The sequence below is a fragment of the Capra hircus genome, chromosome 7 (assembly GCF_001704415.2).
Source record: "Capra hircus breed San Clemente chromosome 7, ASM170441v1, whole genome shotgun sequence".
Classification (NCBI taxonomy): domain Eukaryota; kingdom Metazoa; phylum Chordata; class Mammalia; order Artiodactyla; family Bovidae; genus Capra; species Capra hircus.
The window spans coordinates 17,640,609-17,666,756 of NC_030814.1; the positions used below are offsets into that span (position 1 = coordinate 17,640,609).

General features: G+C 41.0%; 1 protein-coding gene across 7 annotated transcripts in view; it reads left to right on the forward strand.

The window, feature by feature from the left end:
* The window catches only part of LOC102179763 (translation initiation factor IF-2), a 165,030-nt gene extending 139,158 nt beyond the window's left edge, over positions 1-25,872 (forward strand). For 6 of the 7 annotated variants that reach the window (XR_001918266.1, XR_001918269.1, XR_001918271.1 and 3 more), the window contains one exon: positions 24,462-25,872. The gene's annotated coding sequence lies outside the window, so the exon portion shown is untranslated. Of the gene's footprint in view, positions 1-24,241; positions 24,292-24,461 lie in introns of all 7 variants that reach the window. The other variant, XR_001918267.1, reaches the window with a different exon arrangement.

Sequence of the window (26,148 nt, forward strand, 5' to 3'; positions counted from 1 at the left end):
GGGTAGTTTGTAGACTGTATGCCTGTCAGAAAAATGTGGAAGTGTGCTGGCACTCCCGCTGAAGACATCATTATGAGTGGAAAAATGCTCAAGGCTTTTTCAAAGTGGGTGCTGAAACATACATTTCCTTTCTCTGACTCCAGGGGATGCTGGTAGCTACCCCAAACAGACAGGTATTTTGGGGTCAAATGGTGTAGTGCCAGGCCCTTAGGATTTCCTGGCAAGCACACTGAACAGCTCACTTCTAGAAACTAATCATGATGATGACGAGGATAAAGCAAGGGAGGCAGTGACAACAGCATAAAAAGCCGCCTGAGGAGCTGGATTCCAGGTAGCTCTAGATTTGGCGGAGCTGACAGTTCAGTTCTCTAGGCTTTGGTATTGATAATGACGGGAAACTTCAGATGGTTTTAGAAGTCTGTTTCTATTAAGCTATTCTGTGGTGTTTCTGCAACTTGAGAACAAGTTTACTGGGGCACACCATTTTTCTTTCAACATGGTAAGAATTCATGTGATGGTGTTACATTCCTCACAGATAATTACTCTGAGCACACAATAAGCCAACTTCTTTAAAGTATTCTTTTCCATATTTTTCATGTATAGTGTATATGTGGGTATATGTATATATAGGCAAACACATTCACCACCACTGCCTCCTTTTTGTTTCTTTGATTACTTAGGGCTTTGCAATCAAACTAAGCAGAGTTTTAGGACCCTTGGGGCAGCATCTTTTAGTTCCACGTCAGGCAGCGTTGCAAAACAATCAATCTCGCTCTTGCACTCACTTGGCGGAAGTGCCACGACACGGATTGTGCAGTGCTTTGCTCTTGCCATGAAGCCTGGGTGACAAAAGTTTTTACAAGAAGCTGACTGTATTTGAGGTTATGAATATGCAATGATTCTCATTAGTATTGAAGCACCAGAGCAGGGGCTGACATCCCCCGCCACTTTGAGTTGCTGCAGAATCAGCTAATGAATTGTCTTGCTTTTTCACGCACACAGTCTGCTCTTATGGCTTCTAAGTTCCAAGGGGAGTTGCCCAGTTTGAGTAGACCATTGACTGCAGAAATTAATTGTCAGGAACTGCTCGTGATTTTATGAAATAATATTTAAAGAGTGCTTAGATTGTCAAAACAGAAACTTTGTATGATAGTATTATAAATAGGAAGATTTAGAAAGCTCCATGAGAATGTATGTATGTTCGTATATACACAACTGTATATAGATATGCTTTCATCCTAGATTACTGTACAGTAAATACATCTAAATATAGATGAAATCAAGTAATAGAAATCTGACGTTTTGCTGATTTGTCTATTATCCTCCCATACAGAACAAACAGAGATGATAGAAAATTCCCCAAATGAATAGGGTTGAAACACAAAGCTATTCCATCAACTCTTTACCATATTCTTTCTTTCTTTTTTATTCCTGGGTCTCTGCCAAACATTTTGCAGCTCATACACATACCATCTTTCATGAATATGTTACTGATAAGGATACATTTCTAGCCACTGATTAAGATATCTGAGCTGATTTGCAGTGTGTAAGGAAATGCAGAAGTGCTCAGACATCATCTAGAATGGTCCCTTTTCAATAGGATAAATTAAATGTGTTTTTCTACGCTCCTCCTCCCTTCAAATTTCCTTTCAACTAAGAGGAAACTTCTGTGGCTTGCTGCAGATTGTAAAGAATGGATTCAATTGAAGTGGATAATATATGCTAAAAGGTAAGGGGATATGTTACAAACTGTGCAAGTAAGGTAATGAACAAAGGGTAAGTTTTTATATTAAAGAGCTTGCTCTATGTTCATGTAATGAAAAGGCATCCCTTGCACCGAAACAGGTATGTGTTATTTTTGTAGAGCTTTGAGGAGAGTGTTATTACAATTGTCTTATATATTCAACCCCTTACTGGAAATAAGACCAAAACTAAAACCCAGGAACATAAACATGTAAGAATACTAAGTATGAGCATAGCTTAAAATAGATGCAGTCTGACAGAAGTGGCTCAAGTATTGTATATCAAACACTTGTCACCTCTGCTGGCCTTAGTGCCTTCACATGACTAAGAACAAATCAGTGGTAAAATTTCAAGAAAGATGAAACCAGTCTATGCCTTTGCAAATACCATCAGTCCTTCCACAGAGCTGTGAAATTATTTGTTCATGTAATCTTGGCTTCCTATTTAATGGACATAACACACCAAAGCCACCAAGGGCAATCTTTTTCTTCTTATTTTTTTTTAATTTGAAGATTTTATTTTCTTTCTAATTTTCCAAATTTTTTTTTCTGTTCCCAATGTATTTTATTTTATTTTTAATTTTTTTTTTTACTTTATTTTACTTTACAATACTGTATTGGTTTTGCCATACATTGACATGAATCCGCCATGGGTGTACATGAGTTCCCAAACATGAACCCTCCTCCCACCCCATATCATCTCTCTGGATCATCCCCGTGCACCAGCCCCAAGCATCCTGTATCCTGCATCGAACATAGCCTGGCGATTCATTTCTTACATTCTTATTTTTTTAAATTGAACACAGAGAAGACCAATCATATCTGATCATGTAACAAGCTACTAAATTATTTAATTTTATTCCTAAATTTGCATTCTGATTGTATTTTACTGTCAGTATAGGATTTATTTTTTAATTTTTATTTTAATTGGAGGCTAATTACTTTACAATATTATAGTGGTTTTTGCCATGAATCAACATGAATCAGCCATGAGTGTACAGGTGTTCCCCATCCTGAACTCCCCTCCCACCTCCCTCCCCATCCCATCCCTCAGGGTCATCCCAGTGCACCAGCCCTGAGCACCCTGTCTCATGCATCAAACCTGGACTGGTGATCTGTTTCACATATGATAATATACATGTTTCAATGCTATTCTCTCAAATCATCCCACCCTCACCTTCTCCCACAGAGTCCAAAAGACTGTTCTGTACATCTGTGTCTCTTTTGCTGTCTTGTATATAAGGTCATTGTTACCGTCTTTGTAAATCCCATATATATGTATTAGAATACTGTATTGGTGTTTTTCTTTCTGACTTACTTCACTCTGTATAATAGTGTCCAGTTTCATCCACCTCATTAGAACTGATTCAAATGTATTCTTTTTAATGGCTGAGTAATACTCCATTATGTACATGTACCACAGCTTTCTTATCCATTCATCTGCTGACGGACATCTGGGTTGCTTCCATGTCCTGGCTATTGTAAACAGTGCTGCGATGAACATTGGGGTACACATGTCTCTTTCAGTTCTGGTTTCCTTGGTGTGTATGCCCAGCAGTGGAATGGCTGGGTCATATGGCAGTTCTATTTGCAATTTTTTAAGGAATCTCCACACTGTTCTCCATAGTGGTTGTACTAGTTTGCATTCCCACCAACAGTGTAAGAGGATTCCTTTTTCTCCATACGCTCTTCAGCATTTATTGTTTGTAGACTTTTGGATAGCAGGCATTCTGACCGGCGTGAGATGGTACCTCATTGTGGTCTTGATTTTCATTTCTCTGATAATGAGTGATGTTGAGCATCTTTTCTTGTGTTTGTTAGCCATCTGTATGTCTTCTTTGGAGAAATGTCTGTTTAGTTCTTTGGCCCATTTTTTGATTGGGTCATTTATTTTTCTGGAATTGAGCTGCAGGAGTTGCTTGTATATTTTTGAGATTAATCCTTTGTCAGTTGCTTCATTTGCTGTTATTTTCTCCCATTCTGAAGGCTGTATAGGATTCAGAAAACTCACGGTTTTAAGGTGCCTGTGTGTGTGTGTTGTCTTAGTCGCTCAGTCATGTCCAGCTCCTTGTGACCCCATGGACTGTAGCTTGCCAGGCTCCTCTTTCCATGGAATTTTCCAGGCAAAAATACTGGAGTGGGTTGCCATTCCCCTCTCCAGGGGATTTTTGCGACCCAGGGATTGAACCCATTTTCTTCTGCATTTCAGGCAGATTCTTTAACGACTGAGCCACCAGGGAAGCCCCTTTAAGGTGCCTATGTAATCAGAAATAAAGTACCTTTACAATCACTCACAAGAGTTTTCTGATTTCTCTATGCTATTTTCCTAGATATCCAAACATTTGAAAAGGTCTACTTGGTTATGTGGAAATTAAGTATTCAACTCATGTGGAACACATTCAGATTTTAAAATATGAAAGTGGGAAAAGTTTAGCTGAAACATTTATATTTAAACATGAAATGTTCAAATTTAATGGAAATATTAACTGATATCTGTTTCTATGACTATGAGAATCATAGTATAAGTGAAAATAGTTTTAATTGTATAGTTTTATAAAACTATGGAGGTTTTACTTTGGCTTGTAATTAGCATATGCATTCTAGACTTTATGATGGCCATGAAAACATTATTTATGGAAGGTTTATTCAAATATAATTTGGTGCTTATTGCTTTTACCAGATATTGAAGTCTGATGAAATAAAATGCGAGGAACTTGTGCTTCTGAATCCTTTTGTTGGTTGTTGTTTTAGTTGCTAAGTCATGTCCTGCTCTTACCATGACCACATAGACTGTAGCCCACCAAGCTCTGCTGTCCGTGGAATTTCCCAGGTAAGAATACTGGAGTGGTTTCCTGTTTGCTTCTCCAGGGGATCTTCCTGATCCTGCATCACCTGCATTGGCAGGCAGATTCTTACCACTGAGCCACTAGGGAAGCCCTTCTGAGTCCTTACTGACAATCATGTATCACACCTCCTTTTCTGTACACAACTATAATACAGCAGCAGACAAAACAATATATTATGTTGTTTCTGTTCTTATTATGCTAAGCTGTCCTGCTACATATCTGTAGTAGAATTTGGACCTTGCAAGGAAATGGCTAATATACATATGGATTTAGGCAATTATCTGATTCCTTTTTCTAACTCTATAACCATATATATCCATGATTAATATTCTGACATGGTGTTGTGCAGTGGACCAAGAACTGGAGTATCCTAAGGCAGACCAAGCATCAGAGACAACACGATTTCTCTCTCTCTCTCTCTCTTTCTCTCTCTCTGTCTCTGTCTCACACACACTCACCTCACAGGGGAAGGGATGAGAGAAGAGTTGAGCCTTTGATGAGCTTACCTAAAATTTTGACAGCAGAAGTTACTTTACTTTGAATACATATGTTCAAAGCTACATCTCCCTATCAGCCATAACATTTATTGAGGACAGTCTGGGTGCTGGGAGTGGGGAGAGATAGATGAGGAGAATCCTGGGGATCAGGAAGTTTACAGTGAAACTGGGGTGAAAGATAGCAGGAGGATGTTGGGGATTCATTTATGGAGCTTGATATCAACAAATGTAGATCGATCTAGTGCACATTTAGTGCCAAAGTGTTTCAGAGCTGCCATTGCATTGTGAGAACAGCCTCAGCAGGGACTGCTGTAGAGACTTCCTACAGGAGACAAGTTCCTATTTGGATTTTGGAAGTTTCAAGATTCTATTAAAATGTATTAAATTTGGCTTAACTTTGGAATAGGACTTCAGTGTGTATAAATTCACTTTATATTGATTTCAGTGGTCATATTTTCTTTTGAAGTCATATAGTTTGAAGTTCAGAATTGTATTTATAATGTGCCTTTTTTTTTTTCCACTTAAGCATTATTTCTTTAAGTGGGCTTCCCTGATAGCTCAGTTGGTGAAGAATCCACCTGCAATGCTGGAGACCCCGGTTTGATTCATGGGTTAGGAAGATCTGCTGGAGAAGGGATAAGGCTACCCACTCTTAGGCTTCCCTGGTGGCTCAGCTGGTAAAGAATCTGCTTGCAATGTGGGAGACCTGGGCTTGATCCCTGGGTTGGGAAGATCTCCTGGAGAGGGGCTATCCACTCTTATAGAAGGGCTATACACATGGACTGTGTAGTCCGTGAGGTTGCAAAGAGTCGGACACAACTGAGGGACTTTCACTTTCCCTTTTTCCTTAAGTAGGGAGGAAAAAAAACCTTGTTTACCACAACCACCCTTTCCCCAACATCCTACTGCTATCTTTCACCCCCATTTCACTGTGAACTTCCCGATCCCCAGGATTCTCCTAATCTACCTCTCCCTACTCTCAGCAACCAGAATGTCCTTAATAAATGTAAAAGGAAAAAAGTGAAAGTGGCTCAGTTGTGTCTGACTCTTTGCGACCCCATGCCTATGGGATTCTCTAGCCCAGAACACTGGAGTGGGTAGCCTTTCTCTTTTCCAGGGGATCTTCCCAACCCAGGGATTGAACCCAGGTCTCCCACACTGCAGGCAGATTCTTTACCAGCTGAGCCACAAGAGAAGCCCCAGTGGTTTGTGAGTGGGAGCCCTCACAAAGGAAAAAAGTGAGGGAATTAAAACTATTAGCGCAATATCATTTTAAACAACTCTGTTTCATGACCCAGATATCACGATAGTGTGATCACTCACCTAGAGCCAGACATCCTGGAATGTGAAGTCAAGTGGGCCTTAGAAAGCATCACTACGAACAAAGCTAGTGGAGGTGATGGAATTCCAGTTGAGCTCTTTCATATCCTGAAAGATGATGCTGTGAAAGTGCTGCACTCAATATGCCAGCAAATTTGGAAAACTCAGCAGTGGTCACCAGACTGGAAAAGGTCAGTTTCATTCCAAACGCAAAGAAAGGCAATGCCAAAGAATGCTCAAACTACCGCACAATTGCACTCATCTCACACGCTAGTGAAGTAATGCTCAAAATTCTCCAAGCCAGGCTTCAGCAATATATGAACCGTGAACTCCCTGATGTTCAAGCTGGTTTTAGAAAAGGCAGAGGAACCAGAGATCAAATTGCCAACATCTTTTGGATCATCAAAAAAGCAAGAGAGTTCCAGAAAAATATCTATTTCTGCTTTATTGACTATGCCAAAGCCTCGGACTGTGTGGATCACAATAAACTGTGGAAATTATAAAAGAGATTGGAATACCAGACCACCTGACCTGCCTCATGATAAACCTATATGCAGGTCAGGAAGCAACAGTTAGACTTGGACATGGAACAACAGACTGGTTCCAAATAGGAAAAGGAGTGCGTCAAGGCTGTATATTGTCACCCTGCTTATTTTACTTATATGCTGAGTACATCTTGAGAAACACTAGGCTGGAAGAAGCACAAGCTGGAATCAAGATTGCTGGGAGAAATATCAACAACCTCAGATATGCAGATGACACCACCCTTATGGCAGAAAATGAAGAGGAACTAAAAAGCCTCTTGATGAAAGTGAAAGAGGAGAATGAAAAAATTGGCTTAAAGCTCAACATTCAGAAAACGAAGATCATGGCATCTGGTCCCATCACTTCATGGGAAATAGATGGGGAAACAGTGGAAACAGTGTCAGACTTTATTTTTGGGGGCTCCAAAGTCACTACAGATGGTGATTGCAGCCATGAAATTAAAAGATGCTTACTCCTTGGAAGGAAAGTTATGACCAACCTAGATTGCATATTCAAAAGCAGAGATACTGCTTTGCCAACAAAGGTCTGTCTAGTCAAGGCTATGGTTTTTCCAGTGGTCATGTATGGATGTGAGAGTTGAACTATAAAGAAAGCTGAGCGCTGAAGAATTGATGCTTATGAACTGTGGTGTTGGAGAAGACTCTTGAGAGTCCTTGGACTGCAAGGAGATCCAACCAGTCCATTCTAAAGGAGACCAGTCCTGGGTGTTCATTGGAAGGACTGATACTGAGGCTGAAACTCCAATACTTTGGCCACCTCATGTGAAGAGTTGCCTCATTGGAAAAGACCCTGCTGCTGGGAGGGATTGAGGGCAGGAGGATAAGAGGGCGACAGAGAATGAGATGGCTGGATGGCATCACCGACTCGATGCACATGAGTTTGGGTGAACTCCAGGAGTTGATGATGGACAGGGAGGCCTGGCGGACACGACTGAGTGACTGAACTGAACTGAACTGAACTGATTCTTCCTTAACTCTCTCCCCAGTCGTCTTGCCTAAGCATATATGTAAATGCTGACTCCATATTGATGCCTGGCAAAATATACAGAGTCATAAGTGCTATATCACCAGATGTAATCACTATATATTCTGGGAACTTTTATCCCTTCATGTGGTCCCTAAAAACTGATGTAGTTATGTAATTACTAGCCACAGGTCTGGCTCTCAGTTAAATTGTGAAGTTTTTACTATTACCCCTTCCTTTATTTCCACACTGTTCTTCTTCTTACCTCTCCCCACCCTCCACCAGCCACTTTTCTCAGATGTTAATTATAAAGGCTTGAGTTTACACCATCCTAGGTCATTCGCTTTCCTAATAGGAAACTCTGCATTTTGATATGTGTTGGGTTATGGCAAGGCACTGGGTCTTCTATGCTTGGAACCCTGAGACCATATTGTGAATGAGGCCAGCCTATACTGCTGGGAGATATGTAGCCACCTGCAGGAGAGCAGAGGCTCTGTCTAATTGTCGGCTAACCCCTAGACCTGTGAGTGAGAGCATCTTGGATCATCCTAGCTACCAGCTGATCCACCATTGACTATGAACAGAGTCCCATAGTCTTAGGGAAATCTGTTGTCATCCTGGATAGGATAACCCAACTGAGTTGCACAATTAGGAACTAAATAAAGTGTTTAGCCACTAGATTTGGGGTGTTTTGTTACTAGCTAAACTAATCCACAAAAGATCTGAGTAAAATGCAGGGAATGTAGGAAGAAGTAACTGAAGATGATGTATAACATTTGTGATATCATGGTAAGAAATTCAGACCTACTTCGTAGGACCAGGCTTCCCAAACTTCATTGACTAGTGTACCATTTTTATCTTTTAAAAAATATCTGCATACTCCCTGAGTTAGATTTTTTTTTAAATTGTCCAATTTTTATACCAAAAACTTACTTTAAAAGTAAGCTTAATAATTCCTACTTTTCTAAGCCTATTAAAATATATAAATATAAAAAAGCTGGTCTAAAAAATCAAATTTTTGGTGTCAAAAAATCATCTTGTATATTTTGAATGCCACGTTCTAGAATTTTCTGCTATAATCAGTAGGAATCAGGATCGCAAGGCAAAGAATCTGGAGTATGGAAAGGCTGCTGGCAAGGAGAAGTGAGGAGGCTATGCTACCATGGCGGTCCAGATGGAATATGGTGCGTGATTGACAGACTGAGATGTATTCCTGAGGAAGAAGAGGAAATGTCTGGAAACAGATTTGTTGTATGTGGGGTGGGAATGGGAAGTATGAAGTATCCACTGAGTAGATACTAATAAGAAAGGGAAGAAAAGGGAAAAAAAAAGGTAATAGATCTGATGTACTTACTGAGTTTGAATTAATATGTCATTTGACAATAGAGGCTTACTTTTTTCTTTTTTTTTTGGCACCACATGGCTTGCAGGATCTTAGTTCCCCAACCAGGGATTGAACCTGGGCCACTACAGCGAAAGTGTTGAGTCCTAGTGACTGAACCAGCAGAGAATTCCCTTAAAATGTTACTTTTGAAGTCACCAGCATATATATAAGTGACAATATTATCAAGAGGAATTGTTTAGTACAGATATTTTCAGCTTGTATTTGTTTTTCTCACCCCCGAAATTTAATGGCATACAATTTACTCCCGCTAGAAACAGTGATTCAAATAGGTGATGATTCTCAAATGGGGGTAGAAAGTACTGTTTCACTTGAAAAATAATGCCTCCATATGATTCTGATACACTGCCCTCCACTCCTTGATTTAGAGTGAGCAATGAGGACAGCGCTGTGGAAGAGGAATCAGGAGAAAGGGACAGAGCGGGCTAAGAAATCGGCTCCCTAAGAGGGAGAGAACTTTCACATATGTAAAGGGACCTAAAGACAAAGGGCCGTGGTACTGAATTCTGTAAAGAAGTTCATCAGCATGATTCTTTAAGTAAAACTGGTTTATCACAGTATATAGTACTGGGCATAAAATAAGAACACAGTTAAATATTTAGGTGAATGACTTATGTAGAACTCTTTTGTGCTTGAAACACTTCACAGGCCTTAAATATCCAAGGCAGACAGGATGTGTAATAATTGTACTGCTTTGGGCTCCAAAATCAATGTAGGGGTTTTAAAATTCTGTTTCTCTGTCCACGATCGGTGACTTAGAAATATGCTCACTAGGGCACCATGGTCCTGATCCCAGTGCAAAGCAATGTTTGAGGCTATTTGCCAGAACTAGTGTCAGTTGGCACTTGCTATGGCCACCCCACAGGTGGGCCTCCTAACCTTTATCAGCGATGGCCCCCAGGAGTAAATTATTTGTCTTAACGATGATCTGGGTTGATGGAGTGAATTGACTTGCCTGGCAGACCAGGAATGCCATCAGCCTATCTGTATCACAGGTAGGTTTTACATTCATAAGAGCAGCTCCTTTTATCACTGCTGTTGTGCTTTAAAAACAACATACATTTCTATCAGAGCAGGACAGCAGAGTTTGCTCAGACCACGGTTTGGTGCCTACGTGGGATGCTCAGAGCACGCTCAGCAGCACACACCGGCTTGACATCTGGCATCCATGCCTTCCGTGAGATCGGCTTCCCTCTGGCTGTGCCCTGAAAGCTTCCCCACTGGGCCCCTTCTGTCCCACAGTGTAAACACATCATAGGAAACGAACACGTACAGATTCAGCTTCTCCGGAAGGAACGGAGAACCCTCTCCCAGCTGGAAACCTGCGGTGTTTCAGTGTCCAGGGAGTCAGACCAGCCTTTAGGGTAGAGGCTGTTGTCTGTGGCACCTTAGTCCCTTTCTCCTCTAAGCTTCCCACATGCTTCCTATAGCCTTGTTCTAAGTCATCCAGCTGAGGAAAATTGCTTCAGGACATTTAAATTCTGAAATAAGGCTTGCTTGTCTTTGACTGTAGATTCATTAGTGCCAATGGATTTAGTTATTTACAGTTGTAAATTTGGCACTGTTGTGTTTTTTTTTTTTTTTAACGAGGTAGAGGACTCTCTAAAAGAATTGAAGCAATATAAAGTTAAACCTATAAATAATTATTCACTTTGACTTGTTTTAATATGAAGATAAAAATATTAAAACCGTTAAAGAAAATAGTTATATAATGAGGAAGTTAAGACCCCCAAGTAGAAGTAAGAGGGAAAAAACCTTTCCACGTTCCCCTTACCATCTTCCCAATTCCATTTTTCACTCCAGTCTAATGAATGCATTTTACATAAAATTCTCACACTTCCTTTGCTGTCTTCCTACCACTGCAAATATCAGCACAGCCCCTCTTTCACATCCACTTCAAGGAAAGACAGACTTGAAAGACTCTCCCCCACGGTTTTGTCTGAAGTGGCTGCCATCCTGCCGCACATACACAGGACCCAGTTGCTGGGCTGGGGGAATCCCAGAGGCGGGTGGAGGGAGCGAGCTAGACCAACCGACTGATCGCTTAGCCGAGTCAGGCAGGCCTGTGTGAAAGGATGTAGGTGAGCCAGAAACTAATGGGAAAAATAGGGGGTCGTCACTCATTTTGATATGGGGCAAATCTGAAAGGTCCTTTTGCGTGCCAGGGTGTTTGAATATTTGGCAAACAGCTGGCTGGGCTCTGGGAGAGGGCCTCTTGATTCGCCTCGTCAGATGTTCAAAGATAAAATAAGGCAGCCAGCACGCCGGCACATAGCTCATAGCCTTGCAGTCGGATGTGAATGTAGATTTTAATTGTGATATCAATGTCATGGTGGCACATGCTTTGAGAAAGTACTCACAGAGAATAATTGAAAGATTCAGTGTGAAGCTTCTGAAAGTCATAATTTAAAGTTCCAGAAGCCTCCATATTACTCTCACCATTAAAATTTAAAATGACAGCGGCCCAATTATGTATGGTTATTTTCTTAAATAAAATCGTATTTCTACTCCGAGTGAAAGATTCATTGCTGCCCACTAATCTCTGTCAGGAGAGCCAGTCCCAGTTGCGTCCAGCATCAGCAGTTAAGATGGCTCGCTTTATCCTGGAGACAATGAAGCAACTGGGGGCAGCAGAGCTGGAAGGCCGATGGAGGAGCCGGACTTGCAGGAGGCTGATTTGCATGATAATCACCATCATGGATCCTCTCTGGTGCCAGCCTCCACACTTAACCAAATGCCAGTATAACTTCAGTAGCAGCCAAGAAGCCCAACCAAGGGCCGTAGCCCCCACTTTAGAAAACCAAACCTGAATGACGTCAAAAACTGCTAGTTAAGAGGTGGCAACTGGTTGTAAAACTAAACCACATTGACGACTGGAGTCTTGGAACAGAACTTAAAAACCTGATAAAGAATATAATTTGGGGGACTGTTGAAAGATACAGAGCTTTCTGTCTTTTATTTTAAACTCACAGAAAACTGTTTACCAGAGGAACCTGTTTGCTAGAAGGACTTCTATGGCCATGGAAACCAAGGCATGAAAACAGACCAGTGGAAATAACAGAAACTTTTCCAGTGCAGAAACTTGAGTCTCGATCAGTTAAAAATATGGGGCCAGACTTTTAGACTAGGAATCTTTCCAGCAGTTTCTTTGGTCTGTTTGATTTTACTTTATACTGCACTGTGATTTGGGGAATATGGTGTAATAGTAGCCAGAATTGCAATGAAAAACTGCACAGGGCCAGTCAAGCTTAAACCATTGTTATTTATCAAAACCTTTATTCTTTAGTGTTCCCAGGGACAGAGGAGCATGTGAATTACTAATATTATGATGCATGATGTTGAATGATATAGAGTATATATACATCAATAGTAATCTAAGCAATGTCTTATAAATAATAGAACACATAATTTCTCAAAAGTTTCACAGTGTGATAAAACATTTATAAGTAGGTCTTGGTTCTTCTGAGTTTTGTCATGACTTTAGTACAGCCAGTCCTGTGGCAGTTTGCAAGTTTAATTCTTTCAACTGGCTTTAGCCCGAGAATCTGTCCACCTTTTTATAAAACTAATCCTGTGAGATGAACTCAGTTTTCTTCCTTCTGCTCTGCCTCAGATCACCATGAGTTTTACTCTTTCTCCCCTTTTATTTGTGTCTCAGTAATGGGATTCAATGGACATGGGTTTGGGTGGACTCCAGCAGTTGGTGATGGACAGGGAGGCCTGGCATGCTGCGGTTCATGGGGTCGCAAAGAGTCGGACACGACTGAGCGGCTGGACTGAACTGAAGAGGTGTCCACCTTCCCTGTGTAAATGGTCCCGTCACTGTCTGTGCTTAGATTCTTGGTATAAATTGTATGGACTCTTCAACTTTCCACATTTGACATCTTGTTAGCCTCGTCCTTAATAACTCTTTCTTAAGTTCCCTACTGTTTCCTTTCTTTCAATCCTTCCCGACTTGTCTACTTTCTTCCTTCTGTCTTCTCACCATTTACGCTTTAACCTCTTGCAAAGTAGATTGAGCCATCCCCAATACTACTGTCTCAGACAGAGATTATATTCTTTTTTGGCAGACCACCTTTCTCACTCTGCTCTAGAGGAAGCGCAACTTCCCTAATTAGTAAATTTGGAGTAAGTAAGTGGGCCAGCTCAGCTTCCTGCCACCCTCCTTCTAGCTGTAGAAGGGCCTGTCCACTGAGAGCCACGTTCTGCCGAACCCCGGCCCAGCACGGGCTTGGCTTGTGGCGATGGCCCAGTTTTGTAGTTTAGACAACTAGGCTTGGTTTGGCTGTCACCCTAAGCTACTTCCTTCACCCTGGTCTCAATCAGTAATATAGGTTGTATTCAAGCCTCTCATCTAAAATTTTGTGCTACTTCTGAACTTGTTTGGAATGCAGGAGAGGAAGGGTATCTCAATTTTGGGGAATTGCTTAGAAATCTAAATAAATACAATAATGTGTGCAAGTGAAAAGTTAAAAGTCATCCTTTCCTGATCTCACTTTCCAGAGATTTGGTCCCTCTCTCTCTCTTTCTTTCCCCACTTTGTAAGGACACAGCAAAAAAGGTGGCTGTCTATAAGCGAGAAAGCAGTTCCTCACCAAGAATCAGATCTGCTAGTACTTTGATCTTGGACTTCCCAGTCTCCAGAACTATGAGAAATAAATGTTGTTTCTGTCACCCAGGTCATGGTATTTTGTTACAGCAGCCTGAGCTGACTTACTCTTCCTGATGTTTCTATGCATATACAAATGTGTGTATATGTAAGTATGTAAAATAAATGTTTTTACTTAAATATCACATAAAAAATGCATAGCTATATATTTACATTTCTCTAAAACAGATCTTTTTGTTTCATACATCTCCATATTCTCCATATATATATTTATTTATATACATACACAGTTGTATTTTCCCGTCGTAACACACTATATGTTTTGTTCTGCACCTTCCTCTTTTCCCTGAACACCCTTTCATGTCAGTAGAGACCTATCTTATTATTTTTAATGGTTGCATAGCAGTCTGTGGCTTGAATGGTCCTTACGAAATCATTCTTCAACTGTTGGCCATTTAGCTCATTTCACATTTTTGCAATTACAAGCAGTGCTGTAGTGAAAATGGTAGGGTTTTACATTTGTATCCAAAATCACTGCAGATGGTGACTGCAGCCATGAAATTAAAAGATGCTTACTCCTTGGAAGAAAAGTTATGATCAACCTAAATAGCATATTCAAAAGCAGAGACATTACTTTGCCGACTAAGGTCCATCTAGTCAAGGCTATGGTTTTTCCAGCAGTCATGTATGGATGTGAGAGTTGGACTGTGAAGAAGGCTGAGCGCCAAAGAATTGATGCGTTTGAACTGTGGTGTTGGAGAAGACTCTTGAGAGTCCCTTGGACTGCAAGAAGATCCAACCAGTCCATTCTGAAGGAGATCAGCCCTGGGATTTCTTTGGAAGGAATGATGCTAAAGGTGAAACTCCGGTACTTTGGCCACCTCATGTGAAGAGTTGACTCATTGGAAAAGACTCTGATGCTGGGAGGGATTGGGGGCAGGAGGAGAAGGGGATGACAGAGGATGAGATGGCTGGATGGCATCACTGACTCGATGGACGCAAGTCTGAGTGAACTCCGGGAGTTGGTGATGGACAGGGAGGCCTGGTGTGCTGCAATTCATGGGGTCACAAAGAGTCAGACACGACTGAGCAACTGAACTGAACTGAACTGAAACGTGTTAGTATTTCTGTAGGAAAGATTGCTGGAAGTGGACTTGCTATATATCTCATAACATCTAATTGATTGATAACAATCAGAGACTCATAGGGCTTCCCTGGTGGCTCAGACAGTAAAGAATCTGGCTGCAATGTGGGAGACCCAGGTTCAGTCCCTGGTAGGGCAGATCCCCTGGAGAAAGGACTGGCAACCCACTCCGGTATTCTTGCCTGGAGAATTCCATGGACAGAGGAGCCTTGCAGGCTACAGTCTGTAGGGTTGCAAAGAGTTGGATACGACTGAGCGATTACCACTAAACAGACTCATAAGTTGGGAAGAATTCTGGGAGAACTCAGAGTTCATCACATGCTGCCAGGAAGGATGTTTTCTTTTTCACTGTGACTTTGAAAAGTTCAGAGAATGAGAAGCAATGCTCTTTATCACGAATGCCTTGTAATCACTTGAAATCGACTGTGAAAGAAAAAGTAATAGTTAGGATGCTCTGGCTGAGTGATTTAGAAGTGAAAGACTGACTCCTCAGGTTTAAATACTTTGGTGAGCCTGGTCTGCATGCCAGTTAAGCATCGCAAGATACAGGATTATCAGAGTTATGTCAGTTGCAGATAGTTGGATCAATTAACATTCATATAGTAGGGTAGTTAGTGTCTTGTAATAGGAGGTTACTTCACTCAGTTTCTGAGACTGCTGGTCTATCCCTTAAGATGGCTCTCAGCCGACCCACTGTCTCTAAGCCTTGCCTCTATCCCTAGGAAGCAGGTGACCTATTGAGAGTCTAGCCAGACTACAACATGAACTTAAATCTGGTTCAACAGTGCATCATGCCTGAATGAATAGTTGGGCTGCCCTTCATTTTTGTCTCAACGCTGTTTCCCTTGCAGAGAGACACGTGGCAGCTTCTTTACAAGCTGATTTAAAGAAAAGAAAAAAACATGATGTACTATGACAGAGTTTTGGGATCCTGATCATTTTAGGTAGCTCCCTTGATGTAGGTAGGATTTGTTTAAAGTCTTTACAACACTGTGATGACCTCTATGGAAAAACTCTGTGTGTTATGAACTTGGCTCCCAGAGTGGACATGTGCTTGACTGTCACAGCTTGTACATTGTTGCCACTCAGGGTGCACATGGAAGCATGTCTTCATTAGAAACAAGTGCAGCGTGAGAGGTAAAGACGACCATGTTAAACAGCCAGGAATTTTCACCTAATTGCACATTTGTACAACACTGCAAAAAGGATCAGGCAGCGTGGCTATGTTAGACATTTCACTGCTCACCAAAGAGATTTGAAATGGACTTTTAATTATTATTGCCGATTTGCTATGGTTATATTCCTTAATATGGACATCTGATTAGGATTAATTTTCTTTAATTGATGGATAGAGCTCTTACACTTGCAAGGTTCCATTTGTTGATACATATTGGCATATGTACTGTATTGTGGTATTGGCATATGCTATGTATTGTGACTTTTTGCTGGACTACAAATTACAGGCACCTTATCTGTTTTAGTTTTGAGGTCATTTTCCTTCCTTCACCTTTGTGTGGTTTTCCAGATTTGTTCATGGAGATAGAGCAGGGCTAAGTGACTATTAAACTCTTTCCTATATGCAGTAAAACTCATTAACATGGACCTCACTAAATTTGGAATTTATGATAATAAGGGCTTGAGTTAAAGTTTACTTTTGGATTGTCTCTGAACTAAAGCTTTGCTGAGCTAATAGTGTACATATAATCCCAGGGGGATGGCACTCCTACTTTCAAAAGCAGCCTTTCCTAGCATGCTAGAGAAGAAGCTTTGCAGAAGAGGCAATAAGGTAGTGTGGAGATGGCCTAGTACAGAGATTGTGCCACATACTAGCTGTGTGACCTTGAACTTACTTAGCTTCTCTGAGTATCTTTTCCCTCATCTATAAAATGGAGACAGTTATCTAATTTGTGGGGTTGCTGTGAGGGTTAGATTTAATGTAAAGTGCCTGGTGTCCGGTATGTGCTTCATAAGTGGCAGATAATTATTACCAATCTAAAATAATTAGTGAGCTAATTTCACATACTTCTCATTTTTTTAAGTAATGCAGGGTTCCTTGGCACTAAGGCAGAGTTTTGTTAACCTAATCTGAGATATTGCTTTATTATTCTAATTGATTAAAGGAAAACCCCAGCAGATTGGTGTGGTGGTAAAGAACATGAGCTTTGGAGCCAGGCAAACTGAGGTGTGAAAGTAATTCTATCACTCATTAGCTATGTGGCCTTAGGCAAGTTACTTAATATCTCTCAGGTTTTGTTTTCTAATTTGTAAAAATGGGATGGTAATGCCTGCTCCAGGACTTTCATAAGGACTTGGTGAGACAATGCTTATAAAGTGTTCAGCCAGTGATTTTCATGTAGTAAACTCTCAAATACCAGCTGATATTGCTATTATCAGCTAAGATTGCTATTACCACGATTTTTTGGACAGTAGTCCTTATGTAGACTTTTCATTAATTCAGACTTATCTTTTTCAGTTCACTTAATTAATGAACTTCATTCGAGACAATCTCCATTCTAGATGAAATTTTCAAGTATATAAGTAAAAAAAAAGTTATGGAGAAGGAAAGTTGCTAATTACATGGGGTGAAAGCAAAAAAATAATATTTTAAAAGTGGGGGCATAAGGTCTCAAGTTAGATTTAAATTATGTCACAGTCACTTTTGTGCATAATCTTTGCATTCTTTGTAAAAGGTATTTTATATTATAGACGTAGTAGAAAGTGTGGACTGGTGATCAGCTATCATTCATTGGTGAGAGAAGCAGTATGTCCTTGTTCCACTTTGTTTCCATCTTCTTTCTTTTCCTTTATGTTTCATAGGCTATGTGGATGAGAAATGTAAGCAGTATAATGTCCTGCAAGGAGACTCTAATCTATCCTCCCCTTAATGACAGGCTTACACAGTTTGTCAGAATCCATCATCTCAACAGATCAGACTGAATTACTTCAATGACTGGCAAACAGTACCACTTGTGGCGAAATGCAAGCAGCTAAGGGTGGGTGCGTGGGTCGGTGGGTGGGTGTGTGTGTGTGTGTGTGTGTGTGTGTGTGTGTATTAAGTGCTCTTCAATAGGAGAAATGTATTTTACTGAAAACTCTATCCATGCTATTTTTGTAGAGGCAAGCAGTGTTCATCTTCCTTAGGGAAAATAAAAGGATTATTTTTTTGGAGATTCTGAATGGTTACAATACAAAGTCACAACCTTGAATGAGTTTTAAAAATCAGGTATTTTTGTGCATCACATGTATGCACAATGGAACCTTGTAATAAAAGCTGGAGGGGATAGAACCAATAATACTCTTGGGGCTACATGCCTTTCGCTTTCCAGGGCTGCTCAGTTTAAGCAGATACTTTTAGATAAGGAAAGTCAGTTCATTAAATTGACAACCAATGGTTTAACATATAAAAATTTTCACAATAATAAATTCACAAGTCAGAAAGAAAATCTTTTGTCAGACCACATTTTCTAAGTTTGGGCCAGAAAATGCGATTGCTCTAATGTACTCCCTGTTGATTAATTGCATTATTTCAGATATTTACTAGAAGTACCTAATGGTTGGTTGTTAAGCTATGGCATTATTTGTCTAGATAGCAAGAGGAACAGTAGTAATAACTAATTTTTATTGAATGATTGCTGTATACAGACACTGCTAGAAGCTGGGGATATAGCAGGAAGCAAAAAAAAAAAAAAAAAAAAGACAGCCTTATGTTGTTAACAGAAACCTATGAAGTATGTATAGGTAAATAAACAAGTTCATGCCATGCTGTGCTCAGTCATGTCCTGACTCTTTGCGACCCAATGGACTGTAGCCCACCAGGTTCCTCTGTCCACGGGGATTCTCTAGGCAAGAATATTGGAGTGGGTTGCCATGCCCTCCTCCAGGGGATCTTCCCAACCCACGGATCCAACCAGGGTCTCCTGCATTGCAGGCGGATTCTTTACCAGCTGAGCTACCAGGGAAGCTCAAACAAGTTAACAGAGTGTATATAATTTGTCCAAAGGTGGATAGCTAGTAAGTGGCAGAGCTTGAATTACGGTGCTGTCTTTGTTGCAGCGGTCTAACCTGTGCTCTACTATGCAGTGACTTAAACAAGCTGGAAGGAGCTCCTTGACACAGTAGGGGAGCCATTTCAGCCATATCAGCTGTGGACTGCTTATGCATAGGCTGTTGAACAAGGCAGAAGTAAAACTTCTCTCTTACTATTATGCTGTCCCTCGGCGTGAGCCTCATTCATATGTCTGAAGTTTGCTTTAAAGGCGTTCCTTAGATGTTGCACCCCTAACTTCTACTTATATCCTTCTAGCCATACCTAACTGCCAAGAAGGCTTGAAAATATAATCTTTATGGTCACGTACATCCGAAAACTCAGAGGTTCTATTAATAAAGGGAAAAAGGGGAGAATGGATATTACAGGACAAATTGACAATCTCTGTATCATATGATAATTGAGAGCATTGTTTCAGACTTGGACAAGTAACCAATGATCTCATGACTTTGCATCCATTTTCCATTTCTTTCCAAGTAGTATATCAAGGTTGTATGTGCATATATATATATATATATATATGTATATGTGAGTATATATGTATATAATGTGCATGATATATTTAAATGTTCAAAATACGTGAGATATCATGAATATTACATGATTCTACATGATTCTAGTCATCATCTGTAAGTATTAATTCAAAATTTCACAATAGAACAAGGCCACTTGCTTTAATTTTTGGCAGAAAGCCTTGCAAAACCCTCAGAATTTGTCTTGCCTGCATTCTTACTCTCACAAAGATCCCACACACAGAGATCTATGTTGTAAGATGTGTACTTGTAGAGAAATGGCTTTATAGAAATAAAATTACCTTAAGCTTTTGAGTGAGGCAGGTATTTCACACATAAATCATAAACAACTGTGACCCAGAACTTCAAGGTTTCAAAATTCCTGGTCTCTTCTGATAAAGTTTAGATATTTACTATAGAAAAATCAATTAATGAATATTTATTCAGTATATACTGTGTTTAGCAGTTATGTGAGATGGACCCACAGACTTTTATCCGGGTATCTCCTGGGGCTACAGGTAGTGGGAGGAGATAACAATAGGTTAGACCTTCAGTACATACACAGATCTTACTTGTTAGCTGGGTGCTGCCCTACCATCTGCCATCACCTCTCTCCCAAAACTACTGCAGTTTCTGATGCGCTCAGCTATCCATGTGGAGCTGCCTGGAAATATTGTGTCTTGCACACAGGATAGTCCTCATTGGTGCCTTTCTCCTAGTGGCTCGATGAGGCAGAAGGAAAAAAAGAAAGGGACAGTTTAAGTTCAGTTCAGTTCAGTTGCTCAGTTGTGTTCGACTCTTTGCGACCCCACGAATCTCAGCACACTTCAGGCCTCCCTGTCCATCACCAACTCCCGGAGTTCACTCAGACTCACATCCATCGAGTCAGTGATGCCATCCAGCCATCTCATCCTCGGTCGTCCCCTTCTCCTCCTGCCCCCAATCCCTCCCAGCATCAGAGTTTTTCCAATGAGTCAACTCTTCCTCATGAGGTGGCCAAAGTACTGGAGTTTCAGCTTTAGCATCATTCCTTCCAAAGAAATCCCAGGGCTCATCTCCTTCAGGATGGACTGGCTGGATCTCCTTGCAGTCCAAGGGACTCTCAAGAGTCTTCTCCAACACCACAGTTCAAAAGCATCAATTCTTCGGCCCTCAGCCTTCTTCACAGTCCAACTCTCACATCCATACATGACCACAGGAAAAACCATAGCCTTGACTAGACAGACCTTTGACTAGACAGCAAAGTAATATCTCTGCTTTTCAATATGCTATCTAGGTTGGTCATAACTTTTCTTCCAAGGAGTAAGCGTCTTTTAATTTCACAGCTGCAGTCACCATCTGCAGTGATTTTGGAGCCCCCCCCAAATAAAGTCTGACACTGTTTCCACTGTTTTCCCATCTATTTCCCATGAAGTGATGGGACCAGATGCCATGATCTTCGTTTTCTGAATGTTGAGCTTTAAGCCACCTTTTTCACGCTCCTCTTTCACTTTCATCAAGAGGCTTTTTAGTTCCTCTTCACTTTCTGCCATAAGGGTGGTGTCATCTGCGTATCTGAGGTTATTGATATTTCTCCCGGCAATCTTGATTCCAGCTTGTACTTCTCATGATATACTCTGCGTATAAGTTAAATAAGCAGGGTGACAATATATAGCCTTGACATATTCTTTTTCCTATTTGGAACCAGTCTGTTGTTCCATGTCCAGTTCTAACTGTTGCTTTCTGACTTGCATATAGGTTTCTCAAGAGGCAGGTTAGGTGGTCTGGTATTCCCATCTCTTTCAGAATTTTCCACAGTTTATTGTGATACACACAGTCCAAGGCTTTGGCATAGTCAATAAAGCAGAAATAGATGTTTTTTTGGAACTCTCTTGCTTTTTCCATGATCCAGCGGATGTTGGCAATTTGATCTCTGGTTCTTCTGCCTTTTCTATAACCAGCTTAATAATAATTAGAACTGGTCTAGGTGTTATCTAGGTGGGTGGTGGTGGTAGTTGGCTGAAGTGACCTGTTTTGCCTCACCGGCCACATGGAAGTAGAGAGAAGCAGTCCAGAGTGAGTCCTAAAAGGTAACTGCAAAGAAACCACAGAAGCCTGCAGGTTAGAACTTTGTGTTCTTCTCAGTATAGCAAAAGCTCCACCCCCTTTTAAGTTTAGTTGAACCCAGTAACTTGAGTCAGTTACCTTGTCTCTTTCCCTCCTTGGCTGTGGGGCTGGGAAGTGGACTAGGGGTAAAAGAGATGGAAGTAGAGCTTTGCTCTCCTGTTAGAAGGTCACCGTCAAGTACTTTGGAGGCTCCATCACAACTCTTAAGACACGGCCTTTATCCCAGTTCTCAAAGACTAACATTCTGGGAAGCTAATGTATATGAAACATGTAGTGAAAACCAAGCACTTAAACTGTGTGATATTGATCATTCCAGAGGAATCCAGATAAGGGCTAAGTCAATGTGGATTTGTTTCTTGGGGAAGGCTTCTTAGATCATGTCACTAGTGAGAGGATGAAAGGAGCTAATTAGGAAGGAAGAAAAGAAGGGGCGAACAAAGACTCAGAATGAGCTTAGAGGTCAGTAGACTTGTATGTCTGAACCACAGACTTCATGTTGGAGACTAGGAAATGAAATGAAATAGTAAAGTGGAATACTTCAAAAATCAGGCAGGGGTAATCATGTAAGGTTTTTTTCCCCTTTCTTTTTTAAAACTGTCAACCTCATTTTTAATGGAATGAAGTGAGGATAAATTGGTAAGTGATGAATGATGAATGAATAAAAGATGAATATTGTAAAGACATTTTAGTGTTAGAATTTGTGTAGGCTAGGAAAAGGGGGTTCCTATGCAGGACCTCAGTAACACAGGTTGCCGGAAAGCAGGAGGAAGTGAAGACGAGGTGTGTGAGGGTCTGCGAGCCTGGCTTCATTAGGGTTAGCTAGCAGATCAGTCCTCAGAGACCAGGAGGATGTGATGGTCTTGGGATGGTTTCAGGGAAGATGCTGGATCTGTGGAAGGCCAATTCAGCAGGAGATTTGGGCAACTAGAGGGTAGATAGCACGTGAGATAACAGAGTCAGGAATGGTGGTATCATGGCAGTGGGCAGTCTATTCACAGCTGAACCCCGGCCAGCACCGGGAGTCCTGCAGTAGAATCTGGGGAAAGTTGTATCAAGGTCTCCATCAGGTAGATTTTGGGTTCTGGGAAAGGCACAAGGCCTTGTTGGAAATGGGAAAGCTAGTGCAGAAGCAGTTCAGAAGATTGGGCTGGTGTGTCTGGGGTTGGTAGGGAGACCAAAGGAAAAATGATGGTTAAGCCGTTTAGTGTGAACTCAGTGCAATTCAGCACATTTGTGGCCACGGAGGACTGAGTTGCTTCTCTTTTGCCTACCTGTTGATGGACTGAAGGTCATAGCTATGCTAAACCTCTTTTTTTTTTTTTAACTTTTTATTTTGTATTAGGGTATAGCTGATTAACAATGTTGTGAGAGTTCCAGGTGAACACCGAAGGGACTCAGCCATGCATACACATGTATCCATTCTCCTCCAAACTCCCCTCCCATCCAGGCTGCCACATGATATTGAGCAGCGGTCCCTGGGCTGTAAAGTAGGTCTTTATTGGTCACCCATTTCAGATGTTACACTAAACCTCCTAGGTGGAGATTCCAGGGCCCCAACTCAGGGGTCTTGGGATGAATGGCTGAAGAGGAGGCCCAGTGGAAGTAGCGTCACTTAGAAGGAGTGGAGACATCAGCAGAGGAGACAGAGGCACAGCCAGGAGGCTGTCATAGTCCAGGCAGAGGAGAACAGGCCTATCAAAGCAGGGGAATTTTAGTAGCAATTCAGAAGAAAAGGGGTCTGCAAAAGACATTTCAGGTTAAGAAGTAACAGGCTTCAGTGACAAGTTTGATGTAATAGAGAAGGGAGGACCTGAAGTGACTCTTGGTGGGTTTTAAATGCTCATGTAGTATGACATTTTTGTGCATGAGCTGAAGTGTGTTTTAAACACATGTGCAATTACTTTTGGCCAATTTTTAGAAACCCAAATAAATAAATTAGTTAACAAATTGCATGTGTTAAGGCTAAGCTTACTTGCGTGTTGGTCGGCTTTCTATCCCACTGCAGTGGGACGTCTCAGAGAGACAGTCACGCTTGAGCATGTAAATGAGTAAACATTTCTTGCAAAGATGTCTTTCTTTTCGGGTGTAAGATTGTGTTGCTCATATACGTGCATAGATATGACTGAAAAGCCTAAGGCGGGACCTGCCTGCATCCTCCCAGGCTGTTCTCACGGGGCCTCTGCCGTAGAGCTGACCTTGACGTGTGCGTGCGTCCTGCTTCTACGCACCTGGTTAGTTCAGAGCTTTGCTGAAGAAAGTGTGTTCCTGCCTGCCCACACTGCTTCACAACGGGCTTCTCTTTGTATAACTGTTGTGTCCCAGCCAGACACTTTGGTGCTTCTCGTGGGACACAGGTGGGAACACATTGTTCATGGAGAGGTAGGGCTCTGAACCTCAGGAGAGGTTTTATTGCCATTTATCAAAGCGAAGAAAAACACAGAATCTTTACCTGGGTAGGGAACCTTTGTTTTCCAAATGCACAAACACGTGGTATTTCTGATTTTATTAGGCTTGGATCTGCACCTGGGGGTGGCATGGATTTCAAAGTCATTATTTAAGGTAAGGAAATAAAACTTTAAGCAACATTATCACCCTGAAAGATCCTGGCTGTGTTTTTGAAATGTTGAGCTAAGTAATTTTAGCAATCAGCAGAAGACCAACCATTGTACTTCTGAAAAGTTGTTCTTTGAAAGGCTTAGATTAATAATTTGTTTCCATTTTGTTCACAGGTGTGCCGTCTGTAGGGTGGAGGTGGACCGAAGACCTGCCTCACCGGATACTGGCTTCAAATCACCTTTCATATTTTCTTGTTGGGAAGACAACTGTCGGAGAGTCTTCTTGTTATCATCAGCAAAAAATGGAAACAGATCAAGACATTAAAAATGCCACAGTGGCCAGCAGTTAATGATGCCAGAGTAATGCAAGCTTTGGCAAAGGAATTTTTCAAGACCGTGCGCTTCTCTAGCCAGGAATCAGGAAAGGCTGAACTATCCTTTTCGTCTCAGCTGTTTCTTATATCAATGCAACCCCTCCAAATTAAAGTGAATTGAGACATTCATTGCCTTTTCAACTTAATTGAGTGCTTACTATGTGTGAATCACTGTACAGAATAGGGGAGGGAAAATGAGGGAGGCAAATAAGGTGTGGTCCCTACCTTGAATGTATTTACAAGAGACAGTTGTTTTTTTGGGGGGGGAGGTTGTTTCTGCTCCTAAGTGTGTCCCTAAAATAGGAAGCAGTATTGGAGTGGGTAGCCTTTCCCTTCTCCAGGGGATCTTCCCAACCCAGGTCTCCCACATTGCAGGCGGATTCTCTACCAGCTGAGCCACAAGGGAAGCCCTAAATTTCTTTAATACAAAACAAAACTCTTAATGTGGGTAACTCAGGGCATCTTAATTCCATTTTTTTGGTCTTCTGATAGTTAGGACCCAATTTATTGATTTAATATACATTCAGTAGGCTTTAGAAGTATTAATACATTATAGTTGGAGTAAATTTGAATAAATCCTTCCCCTCTTAGGTGTAGACTGTATATGGGAGAAATATATTGTGTTCATACATTTCTTGGGGAGCTGGGAGGTGAATTATACCTGTTGTCTCTATAGGCCTCTGCCTCCCATGCCCTCAGGGCCTGCCATTCTGAGTGAGTTATTAGCACAGAGAAGGGAAAGGTTTGGCTTAAACTTGTGGGTGCTGCTCATGGACCCAAGACAGGGCAAGGAATGTGCAAAACAGACCCAAGCAAAGGCTCTGTATAAGAATTCGGCCATTTCAGTATTCATTGCGTTGTTGTCTGTATTCCATGAGTTGGATGACTGTATAATTTTTCCAAAATGTTATTTCTGATCTGGGAATAAGTCATGATTTTTCCAGTGTTAAGATGCTAATATGACTGTAGACACAAGTAGTGTCTGTGACACATTTTAGTATTTTTGAGCCAACAATAGACATGTCTTTGTCTTGAGTAATGTCCACATCTGAATTGAAAATGTGCCAGCTTTTTTTTCTTTAACATCATCAACAGACTTCTTAATTAAGCTGCCAATACGTGCCATCAATAGCATTGTGTGCTGTGTGTCAAATGAATTGTGTAAGTGCTGTTTCTCTCTTATTTAATAAACAGTGTTGTTCCCTATAAAATGGATTTAAAGTGTTCTTTTAATGGAGCATTATATCAGTCCCTAAAAAATTTGATGAAAATTCTCAAATCATTCTTTTTTATTTAATTTCTAAACACTGTTATTCAGCTCCTGAGTAAGGAATAAACCTAATCTGACCAATGACTTTAATTATATGGTTCATCCTTAATACAATGTATTGTCATACCCATAAACTCCTGATGGTGATACTGGATATTTGATGTATCACTTTCAGTTTGTGTAAACTAACTTCCAGGAAGTCTGAGTTGTGAACTTG